Source organism: Oncorhynchus kisutch, linkage group LG6 (assembly GCF_002021735.2).
Source record: "Oncorhynchus kisutch isolate 150728-3 linkage group LG6, Okis_V2, whole genome shotgun sequence".
NCBI lineage: Eukaryota > Metazoa > Chordata > Actinopteri > Salmoniformes > Salmonidae > Oncorhynchus > Oncorhynchus kisutch.
The window spans coordinates 56,376,385-56,397,617 of record NC_034179.2 but is presented as its reverse complement, the minus strand read 5'-3'; the positions used below and the strand labels follow the sequence as shown (position 1 = coordinate 56,397,617).

The 21,233-nt window shown below is 40.6% G+C and overlaps 1 protein-coding gene across 1 annotated transcript in view; it reads left to right on the top strand.

Moving 5' to 3' along the window:
* LOC116374414 (teneurin-2-like) overlaps positions 1 to 21,233 on the top strand; it is a 92,898-nt gene that overhangs the window by 22,520 nt on the left and 49,145 nt on the right. The window lies entirely within an intron of this gene.

Here is a 21,233-nt window from a genome sequence, read left to right as displayed (position 1 = left end):
GAATTCAGTGAAGTGTTAAATACAGTGCCTTCAGAAAGTATTCATACCCCTTGACTTATTCCACATTTTGTTGTTACAGCCTGATATGTTTTTTTAATAGACTTTGTTCTCACCCATCTACACACAATACCCCATAATGACAGTGAAAACATGTTTTTAGAATTGTTTGCATATTTATTGAATACATAAATATCTCATTTACAAAAGTATTCACACCCCTTTGCTATGACACTCCAAATGGAGCTCAGCTGCCTCCTATTTCCTTTTAAATATAATGGCACAAATAATGACACCGATTGGCCTATAGGTGGTGCTGTTGTAAGCAGTCTCACCCTCATATCTGCCGGCCCATTTAAACCGTTTTCAAGTGCATTTGGAAAGTATTCAGACCGCTTGACTTATTCAGCATTTTGTTACGCTACAGCCTTATTCTAAAATGGATTCAATCATTTTTCCCCTCATGAACCTACACATAATACCCCATAATGACAACAAAAAAAAACATTTATATAAGTGTTCAGACCCTTTACTCAGTACTTTGTTGAAGCACATTTGGCAGTGATTACAGCCTCAAATCTTCTTGTGTATGACGCTACAAGCTTGGCACACCTGTATTTGGTGTAACTGAGTCAGGTTTGTAGTCCTCCTTGCTAGCTCTCGCTTTTTCAGTTCTGTCCACACATTTTCTATGGGATTGAGGTCAGGGCTTTGTGATGGCCACTCCAATGCCTTGACTTTAATGTCACAACTTTGGAAGTATGGTTGGGGTCATTGTCCATTTGGAAGACCCATTTGTGACCAAGCTTTAACTTGTCTTAAGATGTTGCCTCAATATATCCACTTAATTTTCCTCCCTCATGATGCCATCTATTTTGTGAAGTCCCTCCTGCAGCAAGCACCCCCACATGATGCTGCCACCCCCGTTTTGGAGCAGTGGCTTCTTCCTTGCTGAGCGGCCTTTCAGGTTATGTTGATATTGGACTCATTTTACTGTGGATATAGATACTTTTGTACCTGTTTCCTCCAGTATCTTCACAAGGTCATTTGCTGTTGTTCTGTGATTGATTTGCACTTTTCGCACCAAAGTACGTTCATCTTTAGGAGACCGAACGTGTCTCCTTCCTGAGCGGTGGGACGGCTGTGTGGTCCCATGGTGTTTATACTTGCGTACTATTGTTTGTTCAGATTACGTGGTACTTTCGGGCGTTTGGAAATTGCTCTCAAGGATGAACCAGGCTGATTCCTTTTGATTTTCCCATGATGTCAAGCAAAGAGGCACTGAGTTTGAAGGTTGGCCTTGAAATACATCCACAGATACACCTCCAATTGACTCAAATTATGTCAATTAGCAATCAGAAGCTTCTAAAGCCATGACATCATTTTCTGGAATTTTCCAAGCTGTTTAAAGGCACAGTCAATTTAGTATATGTAAAATTCTGACCCATTGGAATTGTGATACTGTGAATTATAAGTGAAATAGGGAGCTGAAAGTCCGTTAAACTTCGAACTTGAGCTGTAGATAGGTGTGTGCTTTTCCAAATCATGTTCAGTCAATTGAATTTGCCACAGGTGAACTCCAATCAAGTTGTAGGAACATCTAAAGAATAGGCTCAATTTCTAGTCTCATAGCAAATGGTCAGAATACTTATTTAAATATTTTTTCCCTGTTTTATACATTTGCAAAAAAAAATTGCTTTGTCATTGTGGGGTATTGTGTGTAGGTTGATGAGGATTTTAGAATAAGGCTGTAACGTAACAATGTGTAAAAAGTCAATGATTCTGAATACTTTCTAAATGCACTGTAGGTGTCATTCCTCATTCTGAAAAAATGGGCCTATAATTGCCACCAAAGGTGCTTCTACCTAGAATTGACTCAGGGGTGTGAATATATATTTCTGTATTATGTATGTATTATGGGGTATTGTGTGTAGATCGGTGAGAAAACAAATCCAGTTAATGCATTTTTAATTCAGGCTGTAACACAACAAAATGTGGATTAAGTCAATGGGTATGAATACTTTCTGAAGGCACTGTATGCCGTTTTGATTGCTTGCCTGAATTACGTCTGCCGTTCCATCTACTATGATGTGTGTGTGAAACCCTGCCTCGGAAGTTTGTCTATACCTGTATGTGGGACTTGTTGGGTTGAAGCCCTGGGAGTTTTTGTCAGCTGCTTATCTGCTCAGGTGGCTTTTATGTGTAATCAACAGGTTCCTAAAGGACGTATTCACTCAAAGCCCGGAATTTATACAATTCCCTGTGGAAACCTGTCAGTCACCGAGTCACCAGGTGGAAAGATGTGCAGGAATCGGCAGGAGGAGGGAAGTGTTCAGAGAAGTAGCTACGCTCAGGGAGCAAGAGACTATTGTGTAGAGCCACAAGAGACAGACCTCCTTAAAGACATTTCTCTCTACCTACCTACCTCCCTCCCTCAGTAGTGTTTCCTTGTTTTGTACAACTAGGTTTGTGTGGCATAGTAATGTCAGTGTTCTGGTTTTATTTATGGTTTTGATGTGTTGCAGTTCTAACTGTGTGAATCCATTGAATGTGACTCACGGTAACTTGTGTTGAAATTCAGGTCAGGCTCCAAACACCAGCTTCCTTGTTAGGGATTCAGAGCAAAGCTGAGAAAACCTATTGTTATTCTCTGTATTCTTTTTTTTACATGGTCAAATAACTCAAGCATAGATTGGTAACTTTCTTTCTAATTTGGCACACAGAAACTAGAGGCCATGAGTAACTGTCAAAAAGCAATGGCACCGATTGGCAGTCTCCTATAAGCAGTCTCGCTCTCATATACGCCGTCCAGTTTGAAATGTATGTAAGTGTCTTTCCTCATTCTGAACAAATTTGGCTCAACGACATATAAGGTCCGTCAGGATAGATTTTCCTCCATCTTGTAAATTTTCGAAAACCTTAGAAAATTGTATTCTCAAATATAGTGTGTAGGCCCATGGTACATCTCTTAACTTAGTCTGAGAAAAGATAAGGGATTAGCTAAGAGATGGCTGAGTTATTGATAAATCAGAAAATCTAATGTCACGTGTCAATTTAAATCCCCTTCACAATGGCCTATCAACTTGAAACTGTTTAGGATCATCAAAGGCATTACCATGACAAACCATATTAAAAAACAAGGAAACAATTCACTTTTTTGACAATGTAACGCTAACGCTTAAAATACATAATCATAGGAAATCTTCTTCTCTTGGACTAAAAGTCAGATTCACTCCAGATTGGTTTTGGACTTACAATAGTCCCTAAAGAGTTTGAGAAAATAACATTGATGCATTCACACTATAGCAGTAGATGCATATTAACACATACGCTAATACGATAAAAAATAATAATAATAATTTGTTTCCGGGGCGGTATGTCTGTTTTTGGGAGATGCTGGCTGATCACATATCTGGTCACAAAATGTCCTTTCATAGGATACCCGGAGGCAAAAGGTGTGTTCCTCTGCTCCGATGTTGCTGACACCGAACAGATCTCACAATGCCAAGATAGGACTTTTAATTATCAGCTAACCACATCATATGTTATTGCAATCTGTCAGTTGATGACACAGTTGATGACTTTGCACGCAATGATTGTTTGATGCATGCAACGTCTGAGCAGGGGAACACGACCCAAGTCATTAATATCTGTTGGTGATTGGTTGAGGCTTCTTGGGTGTGTGACATCACTCAGAGCCCTTATGGCGGACAGTTTCTCACGCCTTAATCTTAAACCAGTATTAACCACCAACTTCAATGACAGGTATCTTCAAATTAAAAGACAAGTCTAGCATGACCACACCCGAATAACATTGTCGCAGAGGGCTTTCTCGCTAGCTACAGTGTTTTTCATCTCAGCCATTTTCTTGTAAAACAGCTCAGCTAGCTAGCGAAATGCTAACTTGCGACACTAGCTAGCTAACGTGTTGGATAAACTGCTTCTAGACTCGGTAGCTCGTGAGGGCTTCAGGAGCCAGCGGGTCTTAACATGTTCTGTTGGGAGCAATGAAACAACAGAGCACCATTCCTTTTCTTTTTTCTTCTTTTTTTTTACCCCTTTTTCTCCCGCATTTTCGTGGTATCCAATTGTTTTTTAGTAGCTACTATCTTGTCTCATCGCTACAACTCCCGTACGAGCTCAGGAGAGATGAAGGTTGAAAGTCATGCGTCCTCCGATACACAACCCAACCAAGCCGCACTGCTTCTTAACACAGCGCGCATCAAACCCGGAAGCCAGCCGCACCAATGTGTCGGAGGAAACACCGTGCACCTGGCAACCTTGGTTAGCGCGCACTGCGCCCGGCCTGCCACAGGGGTCGCTGGTGCGCGATGAGACAAGGACATCCCTACCGGCCAAGCCCTCCCTAACCCGGACGACACTAGGTCAATTGTGCGTCGCCCCACGGACCTCCCGGTTGCGGCCGGTTACGACAGAGCCTGGGCGCGAACCCAGAGTCTCTGATGGCACAGCTGCGCCACCCAGGAGGCAGAGCACCATTCCTTTTCAATGATGGGAAGGGATAGTTGGTGGGGGGACCATTCGGCGATGCAAGTATGGGAGAATGGATGTGAACAGGGTGGGACCAATGTTGGTGAAAGCTGAACAAATACTTCATCATTGCGGCACGCTTGCCAATCAAAGCTCACCATACTGTAGCTTCCAGACCCTACTGGATTGGCTGTTGATACCTAGCACTACCTCGCGTGCTTGCTAGCTTGCTGGCACCCACACGAGGTTGAAACTAGTGTGGCGAGGCAGAAAATAAGTGCTAGTTAAAACATACTGTTTTATAACTCTACGATGGGCAACCACAACTGGCTAATAGAACTGAACCGATGGACATGGGGCAATAAAATTTGGTATGTAAACGTTATGAATATGTCCTTAGAAGCTGTGTGAATAGAAAGTCAATGCAACCAAAGATGGCTGCACCAGACCAGTTTTGTGGCACCATACTGTAGATGTCATTGGTACCAGCAGCACCATAGGATACTAGAGCTATATCTATTGATCAAGTGGACTTTGTCTAATAAAAATGAACGTTCAATTCAAATTATGCAGACAATTAATGTGATTTAAAAAAAATCCATATAGGTATATAATCACATTGTTTCCCTGTTATGTGGTCTGAATGCTGTGAACAAATGGATATTTTAATCGGTAAAATGAGAAGCCGGAAGTCCTGACGCTTTCGCAGTCAGCGTATTACAGCTGTGAGAGTGTATTGAAGTATCTCGGAATGCTAATCTGTAGTGTACCAACTGAGGTTTAAATCAACATGGTAGTGCTTACACTTAGGACCGAGACGACACCAGTATCGCAATATTTTTTTCCATGCCAAAAATTAAAACATGAAGCAGACCAAGCTCCAGCAGACCAAAAACACGATGTAAAAAATAAAATAAAAATGGTGTGCTATAGCTTAGAATATTAAGGCTGTTTTCCTAAAGAAAACAGTCTCTTCTTGTTTTGTTTCCTTGCCACGTCACTAAGGAGTATCGTGATACTGGTATGGTTCCGGCCCTACTTTCACTGAGGAATAAAGATAGTTCCTACATGACGGAGTGCTTATCCAACAGATCTTGTGTCCTATCTGTCATCCTGTTAACCCCCGTTCATTTGCTGCTCGCAGCTCTATTTTTATGTTGTGTTTCCGAGACACCACAGAACGAAATTTGAATGGCTCACAAAACTTTTATCCTGCTGACATTGTTATTGTGGAGGGAGAGCACATCATTGGACCCTTTGTTGCTTGGTGTGAGCTACAAAGGGAAGAATGTCAAAGCCTCATTGTTTTTATTCAAATAAGGTTTAGGCACAAAATGTAATTGGCATGCATATTTTCCATTAGTTTAATGTTGGAAAGATATGGTGGGCAAACATACTATTTTAATGTCATTTTCCCCCAGTCCTGCTAGTGCATGAAACTTATACAGGAACCATTGTGACCCACAGAGGATAGCAGAGGGAAATGGATGCCGTTTAAGAGTGATATGTCGTTCCTTGAAACAAAGATACTGTTTGATTTGGTTCTGTAATGAGACTCTTCTTCACCTAGACAGCATTTTCTGTGTAACTTACATGGCATGCAAACTGTTGTCTACACACTAGTGGTTTGCATTTGCATGCCTACTTTATTACCATTCCATCAAATGTGTGTTCTCTGTGTAATTACATCACACAAATAACCGCCCATACAAAAACATAAACTTCCACTGTGTTCACCATGTTTACTAATACAAGTGTTATACAGCTGAGATCGATGGAGCACAGGATGGGATTCTATCATCACTCTGTTTCTTCCCAAGGTTGATCCCACCTCATGTTTTATCTCTTCTGTTGAAACCAGCAGTTTTTTTTTTACCCTCAGAGCATCAATTAGAGCACTAAAAAAGACTCACATACTAATGGCAGAGGTAATTGCGTTCAGACTATCACTTAAGAGAGGAGGAAACAGCCCCCTATTCATTTGTCGGAGCAAACCATGGCTTGAATTATTTAGCATTACCTGTTTGATAGATGCCAGAGAGCAGTACTCCTCTGGTGCGATATGAGTGTCCGGATTCTTCCTTTATTATTCATGAAAGAGGGAGGAGAAAGATTGTACATGTGTGTGCGCGCAAGATCTTCATGGATTTTTAGGTTGAATGGTCTCAGCCATTGTGCATATTTGATTCATAGTGTATATTTTCCCTTCTGTATATTCCCTTGTTTTTTTAGCCGATGTCGATGTGTTGGGCAATCAGTGGATACTCGTGGCTTGCTCTCTGAGCTGATGTCATCGAGATGGAAGGCCGATCAATCTGAAGGCCTGGTGTGTTGGGTAAAATTAAGGAATTACTTACTGTATGCTGAGTATTTCCCCCAAAAGATGTGTACCTTCATTACTAGCATTGAGATTTCAGACCAGCAAAGAGATAAGAGCTTGTTGATTCTGGGGATGATAATCTTCTCCTATATGTTGCTGAATGCTGATAGCAGCATGCATGTTTTCCACCCAGCTTCAGATGAATGACGTCTCCCAAAGAATCCAGCTCATCACACACTTTAATTGGCAGTATAACTCATAAGGAGAGATATCTGAGGACATACAATGGCCTTGATTATCCTGGAGATAGCACTTGCATGAAAATCACTTTCTAGTGTAGTAATGAGTGATTGATAGTCAGTTAGCATGATTTTTTTGTATGCCTTGGTGCAGGAGTATTCAACTTGTAATCACGGACCCAGGTACTGCAGGGGGTCCGCGAAAATATATGAATATCAACAGAATAAACGGATTTGAATTACATACCTACAGTAACAAAAAAAGGAGAATATCTTATTTCAACTTTATTTCTCAACTCCAAATATTGAGCAAATTACTCTCATTGGAGTCAATTGCACTCACTGGAGTATTTGACATAAGCTTTGAAAAAGCACCCTTTAATAGGCTACCAGTATGGCAAGTGTCGCTAGCTGTTGGTTTCTTGATTTGGACATATATTTTTGCCACCACATGGCTAACCTTTGCTTAACCAGCTAAACAGCTGCAATTAGAGAAAAATAGTTTGTAGTTTCCTTTCTAGCTAATAGGCTATGTTAGAGTTTACACTTTCTCTTCCAATTATAATGTGGGGAGGTCAAAATAATGAAATACAATGTTCCAAATCTATTCATTTTAAAATGTTGATTACTTCTCCACATTATTCATCTGATTATAAGACAATACATTTTTTTGCTAACGTATGAAGGGGTTCTGTGAGTCGCTGGTTTGCTTGGGAGGTGGGGTCCCTGGCCAAGAAAAGGTTGAAGACCTTCATATTTCGTACATTTTTCATGGTTTACAATTTCAGATTATATTTAGATGGGTTAGATATATTTAGATGGGTCATGTACATTCAAGGACATGGTCCCGGGGATCCACAGGTACACATTACCCACCCCCCCATACACCCAACCCCAATGAGACGTTTGATGGGTCCCAAAGGTCAGGACCAAGAAGCACAGCTCAAAGGTATATGGACATGTATGGTAGCAGATTCTCAACATTGTGGGCTTTTCTAAGATAAAAAGCGCTCTCTCACACACATGCACGCACACATTTCACGGTGCACCTGTTGTATTCGCCAAGTAAACATGACAAGTAAGCATTTGATTTAGCATTGTGTATTCACTGCATGAACCATTGTATATGGAGGAGGATAGATCTGAGGATTGGTAGTACAGCACTAACAGCATGTACCCTTAGACACCCCTGTGCTCAAAGTTCAAATCCATGCAATTTGTAGTTTCTCATGTACCAACCCAGCAGTGTCCCTTGTGCAAATTCTGAATAAGCTACATAAGCCATGAACTTGCTACAGTATAACACTCAAGGGTTTAGGCCAGTAGCTTGATCTCTCTCCCTTACATTGATATCTTACTCAACTCTCCTTCACTCTGTCAAATGGCCCATGAGTCTACACTATCATGTATTGTTTGTAGTTCCTTCATACTGCATCTAACACACAAATACTGTATGCAGTAGCAGTGTGTGGGTAAAATCACTGGGGAAGCCAAGCCGGGAGAAAAAGCCATCTTACAACCTATGCCTTGCCACCGTGACATGTAGGCCTAAGGTCGAGAAAATAAGAAGACAGACACAGTGGCAGATAACTTCAACCACACCTTTGTTTCATCACAAAACCAGAAAGCAACATCTGTTTGGTGGAGTCCACAAAGCATATTGTATGTAACAAACAGTTCCCCTACAGCATGATCAATGAAGTTAATGTTTCCACCTTTTTCAGACTGCTAAACAACTATTGATTTAGTCGCAAAGAGCTGCCAGCACCATTTCATATTCCAGCACCATTTCAACTTCGACAATTCAAGATCATCAAATCAGCTATGATGAGTCTAATACAGTGGCAAGTAAAAGATTACAAAAACAATTTAGTCCAATCAACGTAAGCTAAATATCATGTTTCTGATTTCTCTGTGTGTGTGGTGCTTTAGTAGAAAAAATATGTTGACTCATCCTACTTGTAGAGAAACACCAATGCCATCCTCCACTTTCAGGTTGCCGAAGCAGTCTATGACTCTGTTATACAGTACACACTTTTAGTTTTTGTTGTGCTAGGCTACCTGCCTAAAATGCTTGCTCTCTAGCCTAACTTCCTTTCACGAGCAACGATTAGCCAGCTGGTTAACATTAGCCTACTACATTGGATCAGATTTGCCGTTATAATCATTGGACAGTACAGAGAAGTAAAACAACAAGCCCAAAGCCATGTCTCCACCCATGGCTAATTCAGGAAAGGGGACAATTTTAGCTAGCTAGCTAGCCACTAGAGGACAACAACACAACATGATGCAACAATTCAAGTTTTTTCTGTCAATGACGTTTGGTTTTAGATGTGATTGGTTTTAAGTCAAATCCAAACTGGCTTCCCTTGAAACTTTCTTTTGGTGTGCCAAAACCATTCACAGTTGAGCTCACTCAGCTATTATTGTATTATTTTTTATCAAGGGAGTACAAGTGCTCGCTGGCTACATTATCATACTCTTTTTGACCAGATAGTGTCAGAGACAGAGGGGGACTGTTTTGCTCGCTTGGGTGCTTTCTCTGGTGAGATACAGTTGAAGTCAGATGTTTACATACACCTTAGCCAAATACATTTAAACTCAGTTTTTCACAATTCCTGACATTTAATCCTAGAATAAATTCCCTGTATTTGGTCAGTTAGGATCACCACTTCATTTTAAGAATGTGAAATGTCAGAATGATAGTAGAGAGAATGATTTATTTCAGCTTTTATTTCTTTCATCACATTCCCAGTGGGTCAGAAGTTTACATACACTCAATTAGTATTTGGTAGCATTGCCTTTAAATTGTTTATCTTGGGTCAAACGTTTCGGTAGCCTTCCACAAGCTTCCCACAATAATTTTGGCCCATTCCTCCTGACAGAGCAGGTGTAACTGAGTCAGGTTTGTCGGCCTCCTTGCTCGCACTCGCTTTTTCAGTTCTGCCCACAAATTTCCTATGGGATTGAGGTCAGGGCTTTGTGATGGCCACTCCAATACCTTGACTTTGTTCTCCTCAAGCCATTTTGCCACAACTTTGGAAGTATGCTTGGGGTCATTGTCCATTTGGAAGACCCATTTGCGACTAAGCTTTATTAACTTCCTGACTGATGTCTTGAGATGTTGTTTCAATATATCCACATAATTTTCCTCCTTCATGATGCCATCTATTTTGTGAAGTGCACCAGTCCCTCCTGCAGCAAGCACCCCCACAACATGATGCTGCCACCCCCGTGCTTCACGGTTGGGATGGTGTTCTTCGGCTTGCAAGTCTCCCCCTTTTTCCTCAAAACATAATGATGGTCATTATGCAAAACAGTTCTATTTTTGTTTCATCAGACAAGAGGACGTTTCTCCAAAAATACCTATCTTTGTCCCCATGTGCAGTTGCAAAGCACAGTCTGGCATTTCTTATGGCGGTTTGGAGCAGTGACTTCTTCCTTGCTGAGCTGCCTTTCAGGTTATGTTGATATAGGACTTGTTTTACTGTGGATATAGATACTTTTGTACCTGTTTCCTCCAGCATCTTCACAAGGTCCTTTGCTGTTGTTCTGGGATTGATTTGCACTTCTCGCACCAAAGTACGTTCATCTGTAGGAGACAGAACGCGTCTCCTTCCTGAGCGGTATGATGGCTGCATGGTCCCATGGTGTTTATACTTGCGTACTATTGTTTGTACAGATGGACGTGGTGCCTTCAGGCATTTGGACATTTCTCCCAAAGATGAACCAGAATTCGGAGGTCTTGGCTGATTTCTTTAGATTTTCCCATGATGTCAAGCAAAGAGGCACTGAGTTTGAAGGTAGGTCTTGAAATACATACACAGGTACACCTCCAATTGACTCAAATGATGTAAATTAGCAATCAGAAGCTTCTAAAGTCATTACCTAATTTTCTGGAATTTTCCAAGCTGTCAACTTAGTGCCACAGTCAACTTAGTGTATGTAAACTTCTGACCCACTGGAATTGTGATGCATTGAATTATAAGTGAAATAATCTGTCTGTAAACAATTGTTGGAAAAATGTATTGTGTCATGCACAAAGTAGGTGTCCTAACCGACTTGCCAAAACTATAGTTTGTTAACAATACACGTGTGGAGTGGTTGAAAAACGAGATTTAATGACTCCAACCTAAGTGTCCGTACATTTCTGACTTCAACTGTACATTCAGCCTCTTGTGAATTGAAGGAACATTATGAAACACAGAGAGACGAAAGGTACATTATTTGATATGTTTTTTCTTTGTCAATATTTTGGGGGAGGCCTGGCTTCCCTTGGCACCCATGACTACACGCCACTGACTGTAGGGAAAGTGGATACATAATCCATTACACAACGGAATACATTCAACCAAAATGTGTCTTCCGCATTTAACCCAACCCCACTGAATCAGAGAGATATGGGGGGCTGCCTAAATCGACATCATCAGTGCCTGGGGAGCTGTTGTTGTTGGGGGTTAACTGGCTTGCTCAAGGGCAGAATGGCAGATTTTCCACCATGCCAGCTCTGAGATTAAACCTGTGACCTTTCAGTTACTAGTCCAACACTCTTAACCACTAGCCTACCTGCCTAGCATATCAAGTCTAACACTGCTAATTGTGTCCCCATGCTTTGCCTTAAATACTCTATCCCAAAGTTAAGTCAATGCAATAACTCCCTTGTTTCAGATATGAGAATAAAAATCAATGTCTCTTGTTGTAAGTCAATGTGTGTATATTGAATTCCTGGTCCCAATTATGTAAAAAAAAAAACTATTATTGCTGTGGGTATGTTTTTTCCTTGTTGGCTCCCTTTGTACGGGTTTCAACACATTACCAAGGTCGTTCCCCGGGCACCGAAGACGTGAATGTAGATTAAGTCAGGCCCCCGCACCTCTCTGATTCAGAGTGGTTGGTTTAAATGCGGAAGACACATTTCAGTTAAATACATTCAGTTGGACAATTGACAAGGTATCCCCCTTTCCCTTTCCAGACTAGGGGAGCTATAATTGCCATTTAAGAGTGTGGGCCAAACAAAGGTACTTGAAACACAGGGCTAAAATTATGTGATTTTCATTGACCATCTTTCATATGAAAAAAACCCCTGTTTTAGTCTTGACAGTAGATGCTGTAAGAATAGGGATAGGTTCCAGAGTTGTTATTATCAGACATACTCAGAACTCAGCCCTTTTGAAATGTTACAGTCCTACTAATTTAAGTCCATTTGCTTTCAACTTGTGATTGGCTGGCTAATACAGCGTAGGTTTTCCAGTGAATTTCTACTTTTCATATACAGTTGAATTCGGAGGTTTTACATACAACTTAGCCAAATACATTTAAACTCAGTTTTTCACAATTCCTGACATTTAATCCTAGTAAAAATTCCCTGTCTTTGGTCAGTTAGGATCACCACTTTATTTTAAGAATGTGAAATGTCAGAATAATAGAAGAGATGGATTTATTTCAGCTTTTATTTCTTTCATCACATTCCCAGTGGGTCAGAAGTTTACATACACTCAATTAGTATTTGGTACCATTGCCTTTACATTTTTTAACATGGGTAAAATGTTTCGGGTAGCCTTCCACAAGCTTCCCACAATAAGTTGGGTGAATTTTGGCCCATTCCTCCTGTCAGAGCAGGTGTAACTGAGTTAGGTTTGTAGACCTCCTTGCTCGCACACGCCTTTTCAGTTCTGGCCACAAATTTTCTATGGTATTGAGGTCAGGGCTTTGTGATGGCCACTCCAATACCTTGACTTTAATGTCCTTCAGCCATTTTGCCACAACTTTGGAAGTATGCTTGGGGTCATTTGTTGGAAAAATGTAATGCACAAAGTAGATGTCCTAACCAACTTGCCAAAACTATAGTTTGTTAACAAGAAATTTGTGGAGTGGTTGAAAAACGAGTTTTAATGACTCCAACCTAAGTGTATGTAAACTTCCGACTTCAACTGTATATATTTTTTTACACAAGCATAATTGCACAACACAAATGCTTGGCTGTGAATGCTTTTCTGGCTAGTTTTTGGACGACATATGAAACATGACGTTGCTAAAATTTTGATTCAACCCTGGCTACTTTGTTTAATGTTATTTTTACTCGTGGCAGGTATCCATATTATGTTATTGTGTTCCGAGAATCAGTTTTTATCTGCATTTCACAGAATTTACACAATGGTTACACATAACAATATATAATTTTAGTAAGCCTGACTGGTGTCATTCATCCCTCAGTGTTTTCAAGGGTTTCTGAAATAAAGGAAGACTGGATAAGAAGTCTGGATAACATGTCAAAGAGAACAAAGAGTGAGACCTTTAGAGAGAACAAGGCAAACGGATACTCTTGAAGATCCGCAATATAACCTTTTTTAACATTGCATTCAGGTTGGTTATGATTTAATTTCCCTTTACTCAAATAAATGGAAAGCTTTTTCTCGTTGTGTAATACTTGCTCTCTTTGGCACTCAATGAAGGATGGAATGTTGCTGTATGAACTGTTCTGATTTTGTGACTGATGTCAGTGATTGTTTGCTTGTTCCTAGAAATAAGAAATTGGACTTTGCCAGTTGTTTGTCACATTTTAATCTGAACCAAGCTGTCGTATGCATGATTACGAGGCCAGACATCAAAAACATTTTCATTACTTTGTTGTTAATCTGTTTCTAACCCAATAACAATGGTTATTCATCTGGTCTGATACGTATAAAGCAATATTATGAACAGTAAGATCAAAGCCACCCCACCATACATACCATGCATAGCATACAGTAATTGTTTATTTTCCCCCTCCAACTGTTGAATTGGTACAGTACAGTACAGTAGATCTCATTTCACTGTGGCTGCACTGAAGCTGTGTGTAGGACCCAGACCTCCTGCCCCTGTTTTAGGGCATTAAAAAAACAATCCCGAGGGATGGAAGAGAACATAATTCTGTTGGCTGGTTTATCTATTTCATGGCCAGTGCTTAGATGGGGCCTCCCTGCTGTTCCACTGATCCGCATATCTAAGCGACGCTTTGGGAGAACCTTCCTAATACATCAGGCAGCACTAATGGACTGTTGGATGCCTCTGATAGACGTGCTATTCACATGCTGTCATTCACTGTAAGCATGTTTACTTGCATCCCGTCACTGTCTCGGGGTGTTGTTGTATTAAACGCCACACTGTTGTGTCTGGGAGAGCATGGTACAGTTAGACTTTGAAATTGTGGCACTGTTGTGCCTGGAGAGGAGACTGTGGCACAATAGGGCTTTGAGAGTACATGGCACACGGTGGCTGCCTCCTCTTCTCTCTCATCAGTGTTTCCTCAAACAGTGCTGTTTGAAGCTCCAGTAGTCTGAGACACATTTGATCATTAAAGGCAGGTTGTGAAGTTAGACAGGAGGAGTCATGCAGTCCCATTGTCACGGGTGGCTGTCTGGAAGGGAAGGGGAGCTTTGTTTACACCTGGTACTGTAACTCAGTCAGTCCAGGAAGGACTGGACCTTGAGACTTGACACATTTAAGGCCTTGGGTGATGTTATCACTTGACTCTCTTAGTCTCCTGTGAAAGTGGCAGCGTCTCTACGAAACATTGATATCAAACCCCTCCACTCAGGGACAAGCTGGGGAGTTTATGTCAGCAGTGTTCCACTGTCTGACTCCCTGACAGTCCCCTGTTTTACTGCTCCTCTCTCCCACATCATGTTGTCATCAAAGAACATTGAGCAATAAACGTAGAATATGCTTGTCTACTTGTTTTTTTCTCGACGGTTATCATCACTGTGCTGCTAAATACATTTTGTACTGTATGCTAAGTTTGGTTCAATAACTATTTTCTGTCTGACAGAATAAAACAAACGTATCTGATTTACAGTAGCTCCAGAGTGCTGCATGCAGAGTCAATGGTGGAGGGCAAAATTAATAGAAACGAGAGGCGGGAACAGAGGGATGTTTTAATTAGCCCTTTTTTATTTTCCTCTGACCTCTGCATGTTCTCTGAACAATGCCGAGACAGAAACCAAAACACACCCATGTACTCCACACCCGGTTTCTGTGTGTATGTGTCTCCGAGGCATGCTTTGACAAATTCCAACTAATGGTTTCCTGATAATGAGGCCTCCTGGAGAATTGAGGTCTCAACTCAACTCAGCTCTGTGGAAAGGTCACAGCAGCTGCAGCAATGGCAGGTTGGATACAGGCAGTGTTGTCACTGTCGCAGAGGACTGATAGGTGAGAGAGGGATGGGAATAGAAGAAACATAGGACAGTAATTTGTGGTGCTCAAATAACAGATGTAAAAACAATGTTTAGGTACATACTGTAGTAGACTTAGGCGGTATCCAGATTGTCATACCTTCATACTGACCTTGTGCCATCCTGGGATATTACACAGTAGGCACTATTTTCAAACTCCACTGAGCCTCTGTAATCCAAAGATTAACAATGCTAACAAGTACATGTAAAATCCATAGCTAATGCTAGCTAAATGCTAACAAGAGCGTGCAAACATTTTATACAGTCTTTGACGTAAACTATTTGCAGGACAGACATCCCAGTTCATAAAGTGTAAAAAAAAAAGTATAATGGTAAAAATAAATTATAATGGTTACAGAAACATGCTACTCATAGTTTGCTGCACACAAAAAAATATATACAGTGGGGCAAAAAATATTTTGTCAGCCACCAATTGTGCAAGTTCTCCCACTTAAAAAGATGAGAGAGGCCTGTACTTTTCATCATAGGTACACTTCAACTATTATGGATTATGTGCCTTAAAACAAACTTGTATGCCATCTGTAACTATGAATACAATTTGTTAAATTACGAACCTAGTTGGTTTAGCCACGGAAAAAGACAGGAACATTCCCGCTAGCCATGATTGGCTGAGAGATGAGTTTCGGATTGGTCTGTCATGTGGCATGCTTCTGTCTATGACATGAGCTGCTCAGTATGTGTAGGTAATCCTTTCTAGTCAGCTTTTTTGAAAGATATCCCAAATAACTGCAAAAGTGTTTTTGAGGCTTTCTGGAGGACCAAGTTTTGAAATCAGTGGAATGCCCGGTGGAAGCAGAGTATTATAGCTAAGGAGATGGAGAGAATTCAGGTGTTTGATTGGGAGTCAAAAAGAGGAGGGAGTCGAAAAGGGAACACAGAAAGCTGTTGTATAAAACACCTGTCTACAATTACATCTTTAAACTAAGGGAAACATTGGCATCTGTGACAGAGCGGAAAAAGCGTTCACCCGTGTAAGAGCTAGCTAGCTACATTTTCTGATATTATACGTTTCAGATTTTGTTAGAAAGTAGTTGTCATTGCAAGTTAAAGCGTACTGATAGCTAGCTAGCTAACATTAGCTGGATGGCTGGCTCACTAGCTAATGTTCCGTGTATGATCTGTCTAGTATTATTATTCATATCTCAGAGACATTTGCATTGCTAGTTAAAGCCTAATGTTAGCTAGCTAGCTAACATTGAACCTAGTTGATTAGCTTTAGCTAACTGTAGATTCATGCAGGGTAGTAACGTTATGAGTTGGGATTACAGTTCATTGTTTAGCTAGCTAGCTACATGTCTAAACAAACGACTCCACTATACAAGTAACCATTTCACTGTACTGTTTATACCTTCTGTATCCTGTACATGTGACAAATAAACATTGATTTGACTTGATATAGTGTGTGTTTACCAGAGACGGTAATGTGAAGAACAACATGACCAGTACCAAAGTCAAATTAGTATATAACGTTGTCCAAGCCAAAGAGACCAAGTGTCCATGTTCTAAAATTCTCTGGTAGAATGCCCTGCTTTTATTTCGTCACACTAACAACCGTAAGCTATTTTATGTAATTAGCTCGCCATTAACTTGTAAATAATGATCTTGTTGTGAGTTTATTTTCCTGTAATAATGAATATAAATTAGCTAAAGTTAAGACATTGTCAGCTATATGATATGGTCATTATTTGAACTGACTAGCCAGCTAATTTAAACTGATGGGTGTATTAGTTTTAAAATACACCAGTTATGCTATTTTGGACCACCAGACTGCTGATGTCATCCAGCATGTTGTTTTTGTTTACACTTTTTCATAACGACAAACACAAGTTTGATGTCGGACGACAATGTCACTGCGACAACCGTGTACAGACATGTTGATAGACGTAGTATCAACCAGCCTTTAGTCTTGAAATCTTTGGTTGTTTAGTACACTACCGTACTCACTGTTTAACACGTGGATTCACATGTGAATCCTTAAAGAGATAGGTGAGGGTAAGGCTTAAGAGGGTGTGAACGATTCTGAGTGGGTGTAGACAAAGAAGGTGTATCAAAAAAATTTGAGGGCCATTTTCTCAAAAGTGGGATTACAAGTTTATCAACTTTCAAAGCAGAATGAGTTTCCCATTGTTCCTCAACTGTAGTTTATGACATACTGTTTTGTAGCTCTATTTATATTGACCCTCCTTCTTGTTTTTACGCTGCTTCTTCTCGCTGTTTATTATCTATGCATAGACACTTTACAAATGACCTCAACAAACCTGTATCCCCGCACATTAATTAACTTGGTACCAGTACCCCCTGTATATAGCCACGTTATTGTTATGTAATTTTCTTGTTACTTTTAGATTATATATATATTTTTAAATTCCTTTAGTAATTTAGAAAATATTTTCTTAACTCTATTTCTTGAACTGCTTTGTTGGTTAAGGACTTGTAAGTAAGCATTTCAAGGTAAGGTTGTATTCGGTGCATGTGACAGATACGATTTAAGTCTCTACTTTTATATACTGTAAAAAACATAAATTCTAATTATGCTACATAAGACCGAATCGAACCATAGACAAACATTGGCAGTAGAATGGCCCGTACTGAAGAGCTCAGTGACTTTCAATGTGGCACTGTCATAGGATGCTGCCTTTCCAACAAGTAAGCTCGTCAAATTTCTTCCCATCAAGAGCTGCCCTGGTCAACTGATAGTGCTGTTATTATGAAGTGGAAAGTCTAGGAGCAACAACAGTTCAGCCGTGAAGTGGTAGTCCACGCAAGCTCACAGAACAGGACCGCTGAGTGCTGAAGCACGTAGCATGCAAAAGTTGTATGTCCTCGGTTGCAACACTCACTACCGAGTTCCAAACTGGCTCTGGAAGCAACGTCAGCATGATAATTGTTAGTTTGGAGCTTAGTGAAATTGGTTTCCATGGCCGAACAGTCGCACACATGCCTAAGATCACCAAGTGCGATGCCAAGTGATGGCTGGAATGGTGTAAAGCTCGCTGCCATTGGACTCCGGAGCAGTGGAAATTCTGTGAAATGATTAATTATGCTTCAACATCTGGCAGTCCGACAGACGAATCTGGGTTTGGCGGATGCCAAGAAAAAGCTACCTGCCCCAATGCATAGTGCCTACTGTTAAGTTTGGTGGAGGAGGAATAATGGTCTGGGGCTGTTTTTCATGATTCGGGCTAGGCCCCTTAGTTCAAGTGAAGGGAAATCTTAACGCTACAGCATACAATAACATTCTAGACGATTCTGTGCTTCCAACTTTGTGGCAACAGTCTGTGGAAGGCTGTTTCCTGTTTCAGCATGGCAATGTCCCTGTGCGCAAAGCAAGGTCCATCCAGCAATGGTTTGTCGAGATTGGTGTGGAAGAACATAACTGGCCTCGACAGAGCCCTGACCTCAACTCCGAGCCAGGCCCAATAACCCAACATCAGTGCCCGGCCTCACTAATGCTCTTGTAGCTGAATGGAAGCAAGTCCCCGCAGCAATGTTCCAACATCTAGTGAAAAACCTTCCCAGAAGAATGGAGGCTATAATCGCAGCAAAGGGGTGATCAATTCCGTATTAATCCCCATGATTTTGGAATAAGATGATCGACGAGCATCTACATACTACATACTTTTGGCCATGTAGTGTACCTTTAAAAAAAGTGTGTTGATCAGAAAACCAGTCAGTATCTGGTGTGACCACCATTTGCCTCATGCAACGCGGCAGATCTCCTTTACATAGAGTTGATCCGGCTATTGATTGTGGCCTGTTTGACGTTGTCCCACTCCTCCTCACTGTGCGAAGTTGCTGGATATTGTCGGGAACTGGAACACAGTGTCATACACATCAATCCCAAACATGCTCAATGGGTGACATGTCAGTGAGTATGCAGGCACATTTTGAGCTTTCAGGAATTGTGTACAGATCCTTGCGATATGCGGCCGTGGATTATCATGATGAAACATGAGGTGATGGCGGTGGATGAATGGCATGACAATGGGCCTCCGGATCTCGTCACGGTATCTCTGTTCATTCAAATTGCCATCGATAAAATTCAGTTGTGTTCAGTGTCCTTAACTTAAGCCTGCCCTTACCATAACCCCACCGCCACCATGGGGCACTCTGTTCACAACGTTGACATCAGCAAACCGCTTTCCCATACGACACAATACATGCTGTCTGCCATCTGCTCCTCATTCATGGAACCAACTACAATTGGACACTCTGATTCTCCCTGGGCAATTAAAAATATTGATTGGGGAACTATTTTCTGGGGAATGTGGCTATTTTTCTTGATCTTTTTATTTTAATTTGTTTTTCTACTATCTGATTTTGATTTGATTTTGTCTATCAATTGTATGTACAGGGCTCCCTTGCGAAAGAGACCCTGGTCTCAATGGTGACTCCCTGTTTAGATAGGTAAAATAAATACAAAATATTGCCCAAGCCTAGTACATAGTATACACTTTTTGTCATTCAGGTGATGGAATATGCAGGAGTATGTAATACATGCAGTATTTGTATGACTGGTATTGAGGTAACTCCCTTTGAATTGAATAACTTTTTCACAGCATCCCTTTTGATTTAAACAAAACTTTCCCAGCAAGTTACTTTCTGGACCTAAATGCCAAAATCCATTTGAAATACCATACCATGAGACATCCATGTCTTCACCACTTGAAAAGGTAAATATTTGAGTTTCATATGATTTCAACCAGGGACAAGCCACTAGATTCGGCCGCAGGGCAATTTTTGTCAGTGGGCCGGAACATTATGAACCGCCGGTTCTTGAAAAATATGTTATTAAATAAAAAATGAAGCATTTTTTTCACCTTAATTCCAATTAGCATAAAAAAACAAGTAAACTCAGATTTGATTTCATATTTACATTTGTTGTAGCTTGTGCCCGCAATCGGTTGAGACACAACATGCTCTTGAATACAGGGCGGATGTCATTTCAATCATAGAAATATAATTCATAAAATTGACCTATCCATTCAGACCACTGCAATTTAGCTGGTACAACATTGACATTTAAATTGAATTGACATTTTAACTTCTAATTACTACTACAATGATAGCCACCGGTCCACCCACCATCAACTGCCAACTTAAATGCCCACACCAGTAGAAATTCACTTTTTCGAGCTGGAAGATGATGGCCAGAGCTTACCCATGATGTTGCACAAGGATTTAAGTCAATAAGTCATCATTTAAGTCAAACTATGACATATTTGGGCTTGAAGTGATAAGTGCAAATCCGTGTCAAAGCTGTGTCTTTTCCTATGACATGATGTGAAATTCTTTGTAGCTTTCATTTCAGGGCTGGGTTTTATTTGAATGTTACCTCCCACCAACATGGCATTGTTTATTAATCAGAAACACCTGCAAAGTGGTTCTTCTTCACTAGTCGCGACTGAGCCAAACAGTATGCTAGATAGCTAGCATGCTAGCTAGCTACACTGACAGCTGGCAGTTCCCTATTTGTTGATGTTTCTTTCATCAGCAGGATATTATTTTCCACCCCCAATTCGTGAATATATAAGTAGCCTGCATCATTATTCGGAGGTGGAACCTATACAAGTATTTCTGCTCGAGGGCAGGAATTGCATCAAAATAGGGATGGCATTGCCCCTTTAAGTGGTCATGTCTATTCCATTACCTATATTTCTATGATTTCAATAGGTTTCCTATGGAGTAGTGACAGTATAATTTAAAACAACAGATATTCCCATTCAAGGTACCATTTGAAAGTTGACATTTCTATTTTATTCCCATTTTAGTTCATTTATCAGCCACAACATAACACTCACCCTGTATTCAAGAGCATGTTGTGACTCAACCGATGGTGGGCACAACACAAAAACCCCAGATTATGTCAAATAGTGTATATGTACTATATATGCGAATATGATACACGGTTTTAGATCATTTACATTTCTTTTCAATAAATTATTAAATAGT